General features: G+C 41.1%; 1 protein-coding gene across 4 annotated transcripts in view; it reads left to right on the top strand.

Moving 5' to 3' along the window:
* The window catches only part of cpne5b (copine Vb), a 602,363-nt gene that overhangs the window by 363,627 nt on the left and 224,234 nt on the right, over nt 1-14,502 (top strand). The gene's annotated exons all lie outside the window — the stretch shown is intronic.

Genomic DNA, 14,502 nt, shown 5'->3' with positions numbered 1-14,502 from the left:
GCATCACCTTCCCACCATTGTCAACCACCAAGGGCCATTCACTGGATCTTTAACCCTCAACATTTCTATCTTTCAATCTCCCTTTCTTTCTTTCGGACCTAACCTTAAACTCTAACCCTTTGGCCAAACTTTTGGTCACCCCTCCTAACACCCCTTCCTTTGATTCGGCTCACATTTTGTTGAGTGACACACTCTTATTTGTGACTTTTTGCGTATGTACTGGGGAATCCTTGGGCAGAACTCTCCCATTCCGGGACTAAGACCCGTGGCGGGATGAGAATGTGAAGTGTTTCCCACAGTGGGGGCTGGCAAGAAAACACCTAATTAATTATGCAACCAGGTGTTTTGCGCCATATGGTGAGGCGGGACAGGACTGATGGCGTGTAGTCTGCCATTCTATCAGAGCGCCATTTTGAAAGTGGAAGGTCTGGTGAAAAGATCGTGCTGGCATGAGACCAATTCCTGGGTCACCCACCATCGATCTCATCAGTGGGAGCTTGGGAGAAGTCACTCTGCTTGGCCCAGTCATTTTTTCATTGCTGGACTGACTGATGCTTCTAAATCTTCCCCATGATTGAGATCATTAATTTCTGTAAGCCTGAAGTTCAATATTCATCTCTAGATTTGATTTTATTATTGCAGAGTATTACACATGTTTATCATCAAATGGTAAACATACGTAATACTCTGCAGCTGTAAAATGTGGTGTAATATTGAGGAAAAGCACCAGTCGTTGATTGACATATTTGTAATGCTACATAAAGAAGGTTCATGAATCTAGCCCAATCCATCATACAAACAAGCCTCCTATCCATTGACTCTGCCTACACTTCCACTGCCTCGGAAAAGCAACCAGCATAATTAAGGACCCCACACACCTTAGACATATTCTCTTCTACCTTTCTCCGTTAGGAAGAAGATACAAAGTCTGAGGTCACGTACCAACTGATCCAAGAACAGCTTCTTCCCTGCTGCCATCAGACTTTTGAATCGCTCTACCTCATATTAAGTTGATCTTTCTCTAGCAACGACTGTAACACTACATTCTGAACCCTCTCCTTTTCTTCTCCCCTGTGAACAGTATGCTTTTGTCTGTATACTGCACAAGAAACAATACATTTCATGAATCCCAATGTATGTGACAATAAATCAAATCAAATCTTTATACTTCATTTTCTTTCTGGTAGCTGTTCTTCCTGCAGCATTGCATCAGATGGATCAACGATTGGTGTTTTTTTTTCCCAATATTGCACCATATTTTAATTCAACCTATATCTTATCTAGATTTGCTGAACACAAGCAGTTAAAGAGCTTATTTTGATGCCTATTCACAATGGCATTTTTGGCGATGAGCTGACTTTAATTCCGTTGCAGTTGAAATGCAGGAGAGTGTCTTCAGAATCCATCCTGAAAGCAACAAATCAAAACTCATGGGCTGTGTTTCAATTTTTTTTTAACCATGAAATGAGCTCTTGTTAACAAATTTTGCTTTCAAAAACACTGATTTCACAGGCTGGGATTTTCTGACCCTGCCGCAGAGGTACCCATGATGTGGAGGTGCTGGTGTTGGAATGGGGTAAAGAAGTCTCTGAACACCAGGCTAAAGTCCAACAGGTTTATTTGATAGCAAAAGCCACCAGCTTTCAGAGCAGCAGTCCGTTATCTAGTGGCTTTTGCTACCAAATAAACCTGTTGGACTTTAACCTGGTGTTGTGAGACTTCTTACAGAGGTATCCACCATGGACAGGACTGGAAAATGTGGTGATGAGTCTGCCAATAGTCCAGTGATTTCGGCAGCACTGGTAAATACCATTGGGGAGTGGGACTGAAGGATTTCACCATTAGTCTTGAGGACAGTTGCATCAAAATCATTATTTCCCCATTCTCACAAAGGAAACAATAAGAGTTTCTTTCCAATCCTTAACAGAAACATCCATGACGAGCTATTTCAAGTCAATTAACTGGGACTAAGTTGTTTAATTTTTGGCATGAAACCTGATCTAGCTTCATAATATGTGTGTGTGTAGGGATTCCTGAATAGAAAGTACCACCTGAAAAGAATATCAGTGCAGCACTTATGAATTTACGTAGTGATCAGAATCTCCAAAGGTTTCTATTAATCTGAATGTTCATGCGCATATTTTGGGCAAAGTGCAGACACACTAGATGTTAATTGCCCCTGTGTATTATTTCTAGTCCCCCAATTAACACATTTGCTCATCTGTGCAATTTTTAAGCATTCACTAACCAGTTTAAAATTACTAGTTTTAATATGCGCAAATTAATCAGAGCACCAAAAATAATGCTGAGAGGAAAATAAACCCCAATAGGTGTTTTGCAAAATGGAAATTTGTTGAGTGGGGTAAAGTTACCACCTTCAAAAATCAATCTATTCAACACATTTGTGATCCCAAGAGTAAAATGATGATTTGAATAATTTACTTTCCTGTTGATTGGTCTGTTTCTCAATTTGATTTAAATATCCGAATTGAAGAATTAAATCAGCAGAGAAGGGGACAGTGTATCCCACCCATTATTATGAACTGTGAGCTAAGGTTAGGGGAGGTTTTTAAGATTGACTGCATGTTGAACAAAGAAGAAAATGTTTTTGAAGGAATGCACTCTCAGGGCAAATGAACGAGAAGTTGTAGCATGTTGGGTAGAATACAAACAACAACACAGGTTTGTTAAAGGGTTGGTAACTCCACAAAGACCTGATCTAGCTTGAGGAACTCTGAGAACTGAAGAAGTTCTGGAGAAGATAAATATTTGAAGTGTTAACTCTTTCCCTCTCCTCAGATGTTGCCAGATCTGCTGAGATTTTCTCCCTTTGTTTTAGCATCTCAACTAGATAAGATTAAGTGGAAGCTCTAGCTCAGCCCTATGTGTTATTTGTTTTGAATATCTCGCCAGTTGCTGTCCCCCAGTTGCAGAGAGCTCTCCTGACCATGACCCCTTTCCCTCACTATGGCTACCATTACCTGATGATGCCCATCTCACTTTTTTTCTGGAGAAACAACACTTTAGGCACTTCCCAAGAGAATAGAACATGCAGCCTTAGCCTATTCCTGCACATATTTAGAACTGACTGTGTTTAATGTAAGCATGTTTCTAATTGCTAACAACTTTACTGAGAGATTTAGGCTTGCATCTTTAGCCTTCTTAAAGCAGATGGTTTTTCAAGTGAAAAAAAACCTGGACTATATGGTAATTACCAAAAAACATCCAAAATGAATGTAATGTGAATTATTGTTGACTGCATGTGTGCAGACTGGTAAATAATGAAAGGTAGAGGTTGCACTGTACTGATGCATTTGATAAACTCTGCCTTATCAATACCATTCTATGGGGATTTCCATGCTTCATTGGCCGTAAAATCAATGATAGGCATCCTATATTCTTTGACCATAAATAACGTTAATCAAAAATTGGCATGTGTGCTTAATACATTCATAGAAAATTACTTAGTTCACTGTTTGAACAATAGCATCACCCCATTTAATTAGAAGTATTAAGACTTTGGTTAGGATGATCGATGTACTAAACTTGTTGTAACATGATGTCAAAGCTTCAGCAACTGCAATGATGAACTTTGCAAGGTGAGAGAACGTACAAAAAAAGATCAGTACACCTGTACATAGCTTTGACAGGCTTGTCTTGCAGTTGATTGAGGTTACCTTCATCTGATAGCCACCACATACCGAATGACACTTTCCAGCTTAAGGTGAAATGGCCATGTTTCACCTCAGGCTGAGAATAGCACAGTGTTCACTTTCAATTTTCATCACCAGAATAGTGAGACTTTTCAACATTTTGACAAGCAGCAATGTACTTAGATTTGTACCGTTAAGGAATTGAAGGCAAATTGGTCAACAGAAGGACGCTGCTTGTGTTTTTGATGTTCAATTCACTTACCATTTCCCCTGCCAGACTGGAGCATATAATGGGGTCTTAATACTAAGGTAACTAGTATCATTCCTCCTACATATTTAGACTAATGGACTCCAGCCTTCTGTTAGTAAGAGTGCAGTAAAGAACTTTGGCAAGTCCAATAATGAGACACGACCATGGTCAGGGAGAAGGGTACCACAAGGAAGGGAGAAAAGACGAGGAGAAAGATTTGGCCCCAAGTTCTGGGACAGGATGTGGAGCAATCTGAAGTAAAATACTGCAGATGTTGAAAATCTGAAAATAAAATAAAACAGATGCTGCTGGAAATACTCAGCAGGCAAGGCAGTGCTTGTGGAGACAGAAACAGTTAATGGCCCATATCTTCCAAGGAGTGGTGATTGCCATTGGATTGCCACGCTGCTTTGACTTTTCTGCACCATTTCTGCACTCCACATTTCTGGCTAGGTTTTATGATCCATACTTCTTCAGGAATGCAGAGTGGTGTCCATTATCTGTTTCCCCGTAACACTGGATCACTGGGGAGAGAGAAGCCATTATCACCTGTTTTACAGCATTAGCTGCCATATTCTGGTAAATATTCACTAATGCACTGAAAAGAAATAGGACATTTAACCAGCCTCTCGGTTTGTAACTGATCGAGTGTTTGAGTAAATGGGTGTGTAAATAGGTAGGGTAGATGAGGTAAGTGGGTAGGGTGGCATCTAGTTAGGGGGTAGGGTGGTTGAGGTGGGTGAGTGAGTAGGTGAATCCGGGCTAATCAGGTGGAGAGGGCTATTCAGGTCAGGTCAGGGGAAGTCGGAGGGTCGAGGAGGGAGTCGGGGGTGTTAGCTGTATAGTTACCCAGGAGTTAGACCAGGATTCTTCAGTCTTGATGTTTCCTGGATAACCAGTCACGTGAGTCGGAAATGCCCGAAGCTGCCGCTTTAGATTTATACCTTTTTAGGGATCTGAGAAGCAGGGAGATTGCCCATCAGATGTTCAAACTTTCTGGGCAATTCCCATGTTATTAACACGCTGGAATTTTGTGGGGTATATTTGGTCTCAAATGGTTCTGAAACTGTAAAATCTGGACCAATGTATGAGGGTGGTGACCTTTCAATCAGAACTGAATTGTTGGAGGATCACGCAGTTTAAGATAAGATGACCCTAACTGAAGCAGAGGCAACATCATGTGTTTTCTAGTTTGTTGAAATGGTTTTCACAAAGCAATTCGATACCTGCTGCCCCGTGTTTTTCATTACACTGTGATATGTGGCATGTTAAAGTTAAATTAAACTTGGCCTCACCTGATGTTAAAGTCTGATTATGGAAAGACTGAAGAGGTACACATACGAAAAACAGATATCCAGCTGAGATCACGTTGCATTATTATTATAACAGCAGAACATTCTGCAAACACTCTGCAGCTTAGGTGATGTGTGGATGGAAAAGCAAAATTAACATTTCAGGTCAACGAATTTTCATCAGAATCTGAAAATGTTGACGATGTAACAGGCATTAAACATAGGCTGGAAAGTGGGGAGGAGAGGAAAGAAAGAAAGAGAAGCTTTTTGACAGGACGGAAGGTGAGAGAGATTAAGTGACAAAGGGGATGAAGGTGCAAGGCAAAAGGAGTTGAAGGAACAAGTCTAGAAACAAAAGATGGGTACAGAGGAGGTGTAAATAGCAGCAGCAGAATGATTATCAGTGGCTGTTGTGAGGCAGTGGTAATGATCTGATTTATTGAACTGATTGTTAAGTGAAAAGTTGCAAGGTGCTGAATCAAAGGGTGAAGCGTTGTCCTTGAGCCTCTATTGATCTCCCTTAGAAATGTTTAGTGAACGAAAGACTCGCTAACGCTTACAACGGGTTTGAAAATGAAAATGAAAGGTGAAATGATGAGATATAGTTACATCCGTGGTTTATTAAAGGGTAGGAATTGGAGACAGCTCTTAAGCCCTATATGACTATACAGTGAGATCATGTGTGATCTCTCACACCTTTACCCAATATCCCTGGATATTTTTGGTGAACAAAAAATGATCACGCTCTGATTTAAAATCTACAATTCATTTAACATCAATTGCTATTTACAGAGGAGAGTGGTAAGGTACCCATCAAGCAGTGGCAGATAGAGGTCATTAATTAACCATTTTACAGTCTCAATTGGCCCAAGGGTGAGCAGGTCACCCACCCTGTGTTTGGTTAAATCCTACCCATCTAACCTCCCAGTCTAATCTCCTGGTGAGGCTGTACAATCCTAGCCTTTTTGCCATCATGCCAGTCAGTCAGTTCTCTTAATAGTAAGGTATTTAGACTATTTAAGTGGTTGTTTTCATTTAAAGAGATCTTGCCTTGCTATAGAGCCTATTAGAATTATGGGATATTCCAAAGTATTTTACAAACAATTAAGTAATATTAAAATGTAATCCGTCTCGTAATGCAGGAAAGGATGTGGGCAGTACAGTAGCACAATGATTAGCGCTGCTGTCTCACAGCGCCAGGGACCTGGGTTCGACTCCCAGTTTGGGTCACCATCTATGCGGAGTCTGCATGTTCTCCCCATATCTGCTTAGGTTTCCTCTGGGTGACCCAATTTCCTCCCACAGTCCGAAAGAAGTGTTGGTTGATGCATTAGCCCTGTTAAATTCTCCCTCAGTGTACCCGAAAAGGGTCCGGAGTGTGGCCACTAGGGGATTTTCATGGTAACTTCATTGCAATGTTAATGTAAGCCTACTTGTGACACTAACAAATACACGTAAACTTTAAGGAAAGAAGGTATCACCAGTAGATCTGAATTTTTAACAATATCCGTTGGGAACACTTCACCCCGGTTTGGCAATCAGCAAGCCCAGCTGGTTGTGTTGTCTGTTTCACAGAGCATTCAACATGTGGATTCACAGCAGGCAGCCATGATTAAACAACTTTCGAATAATTACACAACAACCACAATGAATGTTGTAGGTTTTTCTTTGTTCTCTGCGCTCTTCTTTCAAACACCCTCAACTTTCTCCTGCGTTGGATGAATACCCAGCTATTTCATATTTGACACCATGAAGCAACACTTGTACCTTTTAACTTTGATCCCATATTTGTGAAGTCAATCTAGTAGTTAGTTTCAGCCTTACTGCTACTTAGAACGCCATCCAGGAAACAGCACATTCCTTTCATCTCCCTTAGTACCTGATCTATCACTTCCTGGAACATTCCAGTATCAGTAAACACATTAAATGGTAGCCTTTTTTAATGATACAACTTTTGTGCGTGTCAATGTGGAACAGTTCCATGCTCTTGCCTGTTAATTTTAATTATGAATATGTATTTGGCAAGCCTAGCTTATGAACACGTATTGGCTAAATTTGAAATCAAAAATTCACTGGCAAGTATTATTCCTGATACCTTATTTAACATTTGTTTATAATTTCCACAGATCTGAATGGACCTATTTATATTTTTGAATTATCACAATGGGTATGGCCCATCTGCTACCCTTCACAATTTTTCTCGTCTATTCAGCTGTCTGCTTATAGTGCTTCTCTAACTGTGCATAAGGCCTTGCAAAATGTCCTTACATTGTCCTTTATCTTGAATTTGATGTGATGTAGCCAAATTTTATCATTCAGTCCTCCTTGTTCAAAAATCACTTAATGCTCACTTAGCACTTCCTCAATGACATTCTTCTCGTGGTCCATACTGTAAATAACTCTGTCCTCTTAACCATATTTTCTTAAGCCAATTCCTTCCCAGCAAAGAGATGTTGGACCCTCCTATGACTAACAATGACTAGCAATAGGATGTATCATTGTATTTCTACCCTCCTACTAACTTAAGCTAATATTGGAATATCTTTACTGGAATAACTGTTAGTTCAACGCCAGTTTTGTGTATAAGTGAACGTGACTTTGGGATTTCTTGTGCTCAATTTCTGAGATAACAGAAATGGCTGCAATGTGCCAACACTAAAAGTAAGTTGTGAAGCTCTGACTTTCATTTTACTGTGTGCACTGGAATTTTACCTTCAGCTCTGTTGCTCCGACATTCTCTATGTTGTTTTCCTTGCTCTCTGGCAGAGATCCTCTCTTGATCTTCCTGCTCAATAACGTCAGCTTCTGTTTCCACCTTTAATGTATGTACATTTGAGGATTTCCAGACATCTGAGCTAGCTTTAGATCTATCCTGAACTCAAATTGGTGGATGGCTGGCCTACAACTTTACCATGGCTTGGAGCATTACTGTTTTCTCTATGTACCTGTGTGCCATCTGGATATGACTAACTTTTCCACGTAGCACGTTGACGAGGAATGGAAACATTTAAATCAGTGATAGCATCTACATTTCTGGCTTTGAGACTGTAGACTTACCTGTCATGGTCTCCAACTTTCAGAGATGTAGTGGAAACTCTTCTGGGTGAGAAAAAGAGCTTCCTTGTAATCTGGAGCTATCTTTTGCTGTCTTTCCCATGTGGCCTCTGTACAATCCCTCCTTCCATGTGAGTTTATTGAATCGTAAAATGCTACAGTGCAGAAGGAGGCCATTCAGCCCCATGGGTCCGCACTGACCACAAGCCCAAACAGGCCTTATCCCCATAACCCCATGCGTTTACCTTAGCTACTCCCTCTGTCACTAATGAGCCAATTTTGCATGGCCAATACACTTAACCTGCACAGCTTTGGACTGTAGGAGGAAACTGGAGCACCCAGACGAAATGCACACAGACATGGGGAGGATGTGCAAACTCCACAGAGACAGTGACCCAAGCCGAGAATCGAACCCAGGTCTCTGACTTTGTGTTGCAGCAGTGCTAACTACGTGCCACCGTGCCGCCCCTTTACTCTGAAGCTTGATCTGGGTTTTAATGTACTTTAGGCCTCCTACAAAAGCATATCTCAAGTTGATTTCTAAAGTTTGCACCATATCAGAGTGCTGGGAGAGTTTCTTTAATTTGAGAATGTAACGTGCAACAGTCTCACTTGGCAACTGCTTCTTTTCACAGAATGCAACTCTTAGTGCAAGCTTATTTTTAGTTTGTGGCATGATATGAATCCAGAATTTTGTTAAATTCAATACAGTCCATGGTATTGGGGTATCGCAGCAACATTGATTTAAAAACTACATCAAAAGTAGCCAGGTCTATAATGGTAAAAAAAAATTACTTTTTCCTGATCTCCCACTTAATATATTTTAGCCAGCTCTGAAACTTTGTTCATTATTACACCAATCGTCTTTGTTAGTGTTGAAATCCCCCATTGTCCCAAATATGCCTTAAGTGCTTTTTTTCCTCAATGATGCACCATGGTGACTGAGGAAGCTGTATGTGAACACAACATGTGTACCTGGAGCAATCTTTCAAATGGTCATTACTTCCTCAAAATCAACTTTAGGAGATGCAAGAATTGTGTCACAATATTCTTCCAGCCTTAATTTCTCGACTGAAATATTCCCCTCCCGGAATTCCTCTTACCCTTGTGGCCATATTTCCGTTGTGTGTTGCGATGACCTGAGAAAAACTCAGTGGGTGGATTTACAGCAGGGGAGCCATTTTTGGAAAACATCATTTCACCTTTCCAGCAGAATAGACAGTACAACATTGCAAGATATTGCTCTGAAGCTGAGTCACACACACTCAAGTTTTTATCTCCATTTTCTTTCTGCTGCCAGACCCTGCTGCGTTTTTTCCAGCATTTTCTGTTTTCATTTCAGAATCCAGTATCGCCACTGTATTTTGCTTTGATAATTTTTTTTAATTCACCCATGGGACATGGGCGTCGCTGACTGGACATCATTTCTTGCCCGAGGGCAATTGAGAGTCAACCGCATTGTGGCTCAGGAGTTACATATTGGCCAGACCAGGTAAAGACAGCAGATTTCCTTCCCTAAAGGATCTCAGTGAACCAGGTGGCTTTTTCCAACAATTGATAATGGATTCATGGTCATCAGTAGATTTTTAATTCCCGATTTTAATTTTATTGAATTCAAATTCCATCACCTGCCGTGGCGGGATTTGAACCTGGGTCCCCAGCAATAATAGCACTGGGCGACGGCCTTCCCCATGTATTGCAGGTGCAGCCACATGTTCCCACATTAGAATTTCTTCTGGATTGCAGGACCATTTTTGGGTTACAAACCCAATTGCTGCAACAGTGGGACTGCCCATCCAATCATCCGGGAGATACCCAATTAAGAGGGTGCCTCCATCCCGTCTGATGGGAGACAGTGGGCAGGTTGTGGAGGCAGGAACAGGAGTGACTGTGGGCAGTCATCATGTCTGCAGTGAGAGTGCTGCTGAAGTGATGGGGATGAGGAAGAGAGAGAAGGCCAGAACAACTGGAGGGAACTGCAGCCACTTTTTCACCTCCGGCACTATCTGTGACATCAGTGACCTGGAGATAATCATACAATTGCAAGCCTCAGATTGCGAATGACCTCCGATTTAACACCTTGCCCTTTTTTTAATGTGTTGATTGCATTTTGATCTCTCGCTGCTCCGATCTCCCACTGTGCACAAGCCTCCTGTGAATTGACAATTTTCAGCTGTGCAGGAACCCCTTGCACTGCCAGTCAGATTACACTCCCCTTGGAAAATGCCCGTGAGTTGCTTCATATATAACCTCAATTGGTTTCCTGACGGTGCCAAGAAAAGTGGAATGAATCAGGTTCCTGTCCAATGACAGTGTTTAAAAATGTTAATCTACTGCTCAGCCCTGGCCTCCAAACTTGCCACCAAGTGCCTGGCAAAGTTTACCCCCATGACATTGGTTGGGATTCTCCAGCCTTGCCCACGGCTGGGATTCACCAGTCCTGCTGTAGTGAATGGAATCTTGGCTGACAGCCAAATTCTCTGTTTCCAATGGTAGCAGTGGAGGGGAGAACGAGATTGGAGAATTCCGGCCATTGGGAATACCCCATCGTGAATAATGTAAAGTTTTTAAATAGTTCACCTGAGCAAACTAGTTTGTGAAAGATTAATGTTGAGTTTTTGGATTTGATTTCAACATCAAAGTGGGTGGTGACGCTAGGCTCAGAAGCATCACTTATATGACTCACATAATGTGTCTACATGAACGCATATTTTCTGCTACTTTCACCATTTTCACACATTATTAACAATCTTGGGATATTACAGTGACAAATGTGATCATTAAGTTTCTTCAGAATCGCTTTGCACGAAATTTTTTTGGAAGACAAAATCCTTTGGCAACATGTCTCTCTTTAGAGAAATATTCAAATCATTATTTGTTACTGTCACAGAATCATACAGTGCAGAAGAGGCCCATTGAGTCTGCACTGACAGATTAAATGTCACTGGCAGAGTTTAAGATATTTGAATAAAAGCAAAATACTATCGAAGCTGGAAACCTGAAATAAGAATAGAAAATGCTGGATTTTTTTTAAATTCATTTATTGCTCATGGGCATCACTGGTTGGCCAGCATTTATTGCCCTTATCTAGTTCCCCTTGGGGGGCTGTTGAAAGTCAACCACTTTGCTGTGGCTCTGGCTCAAACAGAAAATATGCTTTTGTATCAACACATTATGTTGGTCACATAACTGGTGCTTTTGACCCTAGGATCACCATCTACTTTGATGTTGAAGTCAAATCTAAAAACTCAAGTTTAATTTTTCACAAACTACTTTGCTCAGACGAGCTGTTTAAAAACCATTACATTATTCAATGGTGTAATTCTCTGATCACGTTTGCCCCTGCACCGTTGGAAACGGAGAATTTGGCGCTCAGCCAAAACTTTGCAGCAAGACCGGAAAATCCCAGCCGGCCAGACCAGGTAAGAGCGGCAGATTTCCTTCTCTAAAGGGCATTGGTGAAACAGATGAGTTTTTCCAACTATTAGCAACAATTTCGTGGTCATCAGTAGATTCTTAATTCCAGGTTTTTTTTATTGAATTCAAATCCCACCATCTTCCCTGGGAGGATTCAAACAGGATAAATTCAGCATGTCTGGAAGCCTCTGTGGAGAGAGAAAAACAGAGTTAACATTTTGAGTCCATATGGCTTACCTCTCCACAGATGTTTAAAGACCTATCGAGTCTTAACAGCATTTCCTGCTTTTAGGATCTGGTTTTAGCTTCAATAGTCTACTGAATTGATCAACTAAAACAATAATCTTCACGTGCATTCACATTTTTTGAAATTTATTATAAGAAAGAGAAGCTAGAGGGGTTTAAAAATGATCTGCTGAAGAATATTTTCATATCAAATCTGATGGCACCATGCATCTTCCACTAAAAACAATCAGGATTTTTAGTATATTCAAATAACACTAATAAAACTAAGCATGCTTTCATTCCTTGCTCACCATAAGAGAACAATCCAATAATTAAAGTATTTTGGTTCATTTGACCTCACTGTTCTGCAATGTCAACCTAGCCATCCTCCTCCCATCATTACATCCCATTGTTGGTAAATGAACTCAGTGGACTAACCTGTAATCCACTTTTTCATAATCTCAATCACTCTAATTGTGGAAAATATTTTATATTCTGAATGCTGTTTTATGGAGCATTCTTCTTTTATGAAGATCCGATGAAATCAGGTACTCCAGAGGAGTTATCAAAAATAAGCAAGCATCCCATGCTGTAGCCCGCTCATTACACTGGTAATGAGTGCTACAAAAGCTATTTTTTTCCCAATCACTGTGTCTGACTCCATCAACTGTTTCAGCCACTGAACGCAGTCTAAAAAACTCAAATCAGGAACAACATATCAATGTAGATGGGTTTGACAAGTGCTTTTTCAAGTGTTTTTCACCAAGAAATTGAGCAATGTCAAATGAGACTATTACCCAGAGAAATGAACTCCAGCCATCACCTAAATATAAGCTTTAAATTTTGCATGATACTGAAATATCTTGGTCTGGATCTTCGAGAAGTGAAATATCACGGCATGGATCTTCGAGAAGTGGCAACTATTGTCAGATTGCTACTCAGCATGAACTTTGCCCCATCTCGAAGCTACTCCACGCTTCTTGCTAGGTCATCTGAGCCTGGTTTTACCAACAATCATAGAATCCTACAATACAGAAGGAGGCCGTTTGGCCCATCGAGCCAGCACCAACAACAATCCCACTTAGTCCCTATCCCCATAACCCCATGTATTTACCCTGCTAATCCCCCTGACACTAAGAGACAACTTAGCCTGGCCAGTCAATCTAACCTGCACATCTCTGGGGTGTGGCAGAAGACTAGAGTACTCAGGGGAAACTCATGCAGACACGGGAAGAACGTGCAAACTCCACACAGACAGTGACCCGAGGCCAGAACCACGTCCCTGGTGCTGGGAGGCAGCAGTACCGATCACTGTGCCACCACGCCACCCATGCAGAACACAATGTTGACCACAATAGATTCGGAGGAGAACAGGACACACCTTTTTATGCCATTAGATGCTGTGTGGTAAGTTTAGAAGCCTCGTTTGAATGGCCAAGTGTGAATGTTAGTGACTGTGTGAGCGAGTGAATGAGTAAATGAATGGGTGTGTGGGAGAGTTGTGAAAAGTCAATCCTATTGAATTTCTGCCCACCTGATAACCCGCCAAACAAATCTTCAATTAAAGGAAGCAGTTTTTGATCAGCACACAGCACTGGTTTCATGGTTGTTTCAAAATCACCACAAAACCATGAACTGGACCATCTGGTTTCATGACCAATATGAAGGCAATACCCAGTCACTCATTGTAATTGTTCTAACACACCAATGTTAATAAATTGCACTAATTCTTCCTCAACCTTGGGACAAATTGCGTATGGCACTCCTCTTGCTTTACGATTTTTGGTTGGCTATTGGGCTTTCTCTTGAGTTTCACTTGAACTCCCTCCATTGAGCAGACATGCTTGAGGAGAGGCCAATTTAGTCAGGGGAAACTGGGACCAAGCAGAAAAGACCCAGTAACTAGTTTGGCATCATTGTACAATGGTGACTGCCGCAGGGGTGGCCATTGTTACCAGGGGACCCATCCTTTGAATACAGTCTTGCATTTTACACAGAAGGTGCTGTGTAGATCTGTTTTGGCATCAACTAATTTGTTGACATCACTCCAATTAGGCTTTATCTTTTCCAACCATGTTTCTCCCAAATAGAGCTGCAAAATTACCAGAGACCACATCGAAAAGCAACTCTACTGGTTGTCTACTCAACTCTACAACATCTATGATGAAACCTTTTAATGGCGCAACCTTTTCTGTCCTTAAAATCACAACAGCTGGTATTAAAGAAAGATGCTTTACCTTTTGTTGGTATATAGTCTCAGAAATTAAAGATATAGTAGCACCAGTATCAACCTTCACCCTATTAGATTGTCCACTTTAGAATCACCCAGAATCTGTGATCCACCCTGTGTGGATAAGACTTACAGTTATTGAGTCGTACAGTGAAGAAAAGGTTCTTCAATCCATTGAGTCTGCACGGACAATAACTACCACTAAAGGCACGCTAATCCCATTTGTCCCATACCCTTGAATATTATAATATTTCAAGTGCTTATCTAAATATTTTTTAAAGGTTGTAAGGTTTCCGATCTCCGCCATCTTTGTAGGCAGTAAGTTCCAGATTTCCACCACCCTCTGGGTGAAAGTTTTTTTCCCAAATCCCCCCTGAATCT

Source organism: Carcharhinus amblyrhynchos, chromosome 22 (genome assembly GCF_965287045.1).
Source record: "Carcharhinus amblyrhynchos chromosome 22, sCarAmb.v2.hapA, whole genome shotgun sequence".
NCBI classification, from domain to species: Eukaryota; Metazoa; Chordata; class Chondrichthyes; order Carcharhiniformes; family Carcharhinidae; genus Carcharhinus; species Carcharhinus amblyrhynchos.
This window is presented reverse-complemented; position numbering and strand designations above follow the sequence as displayed.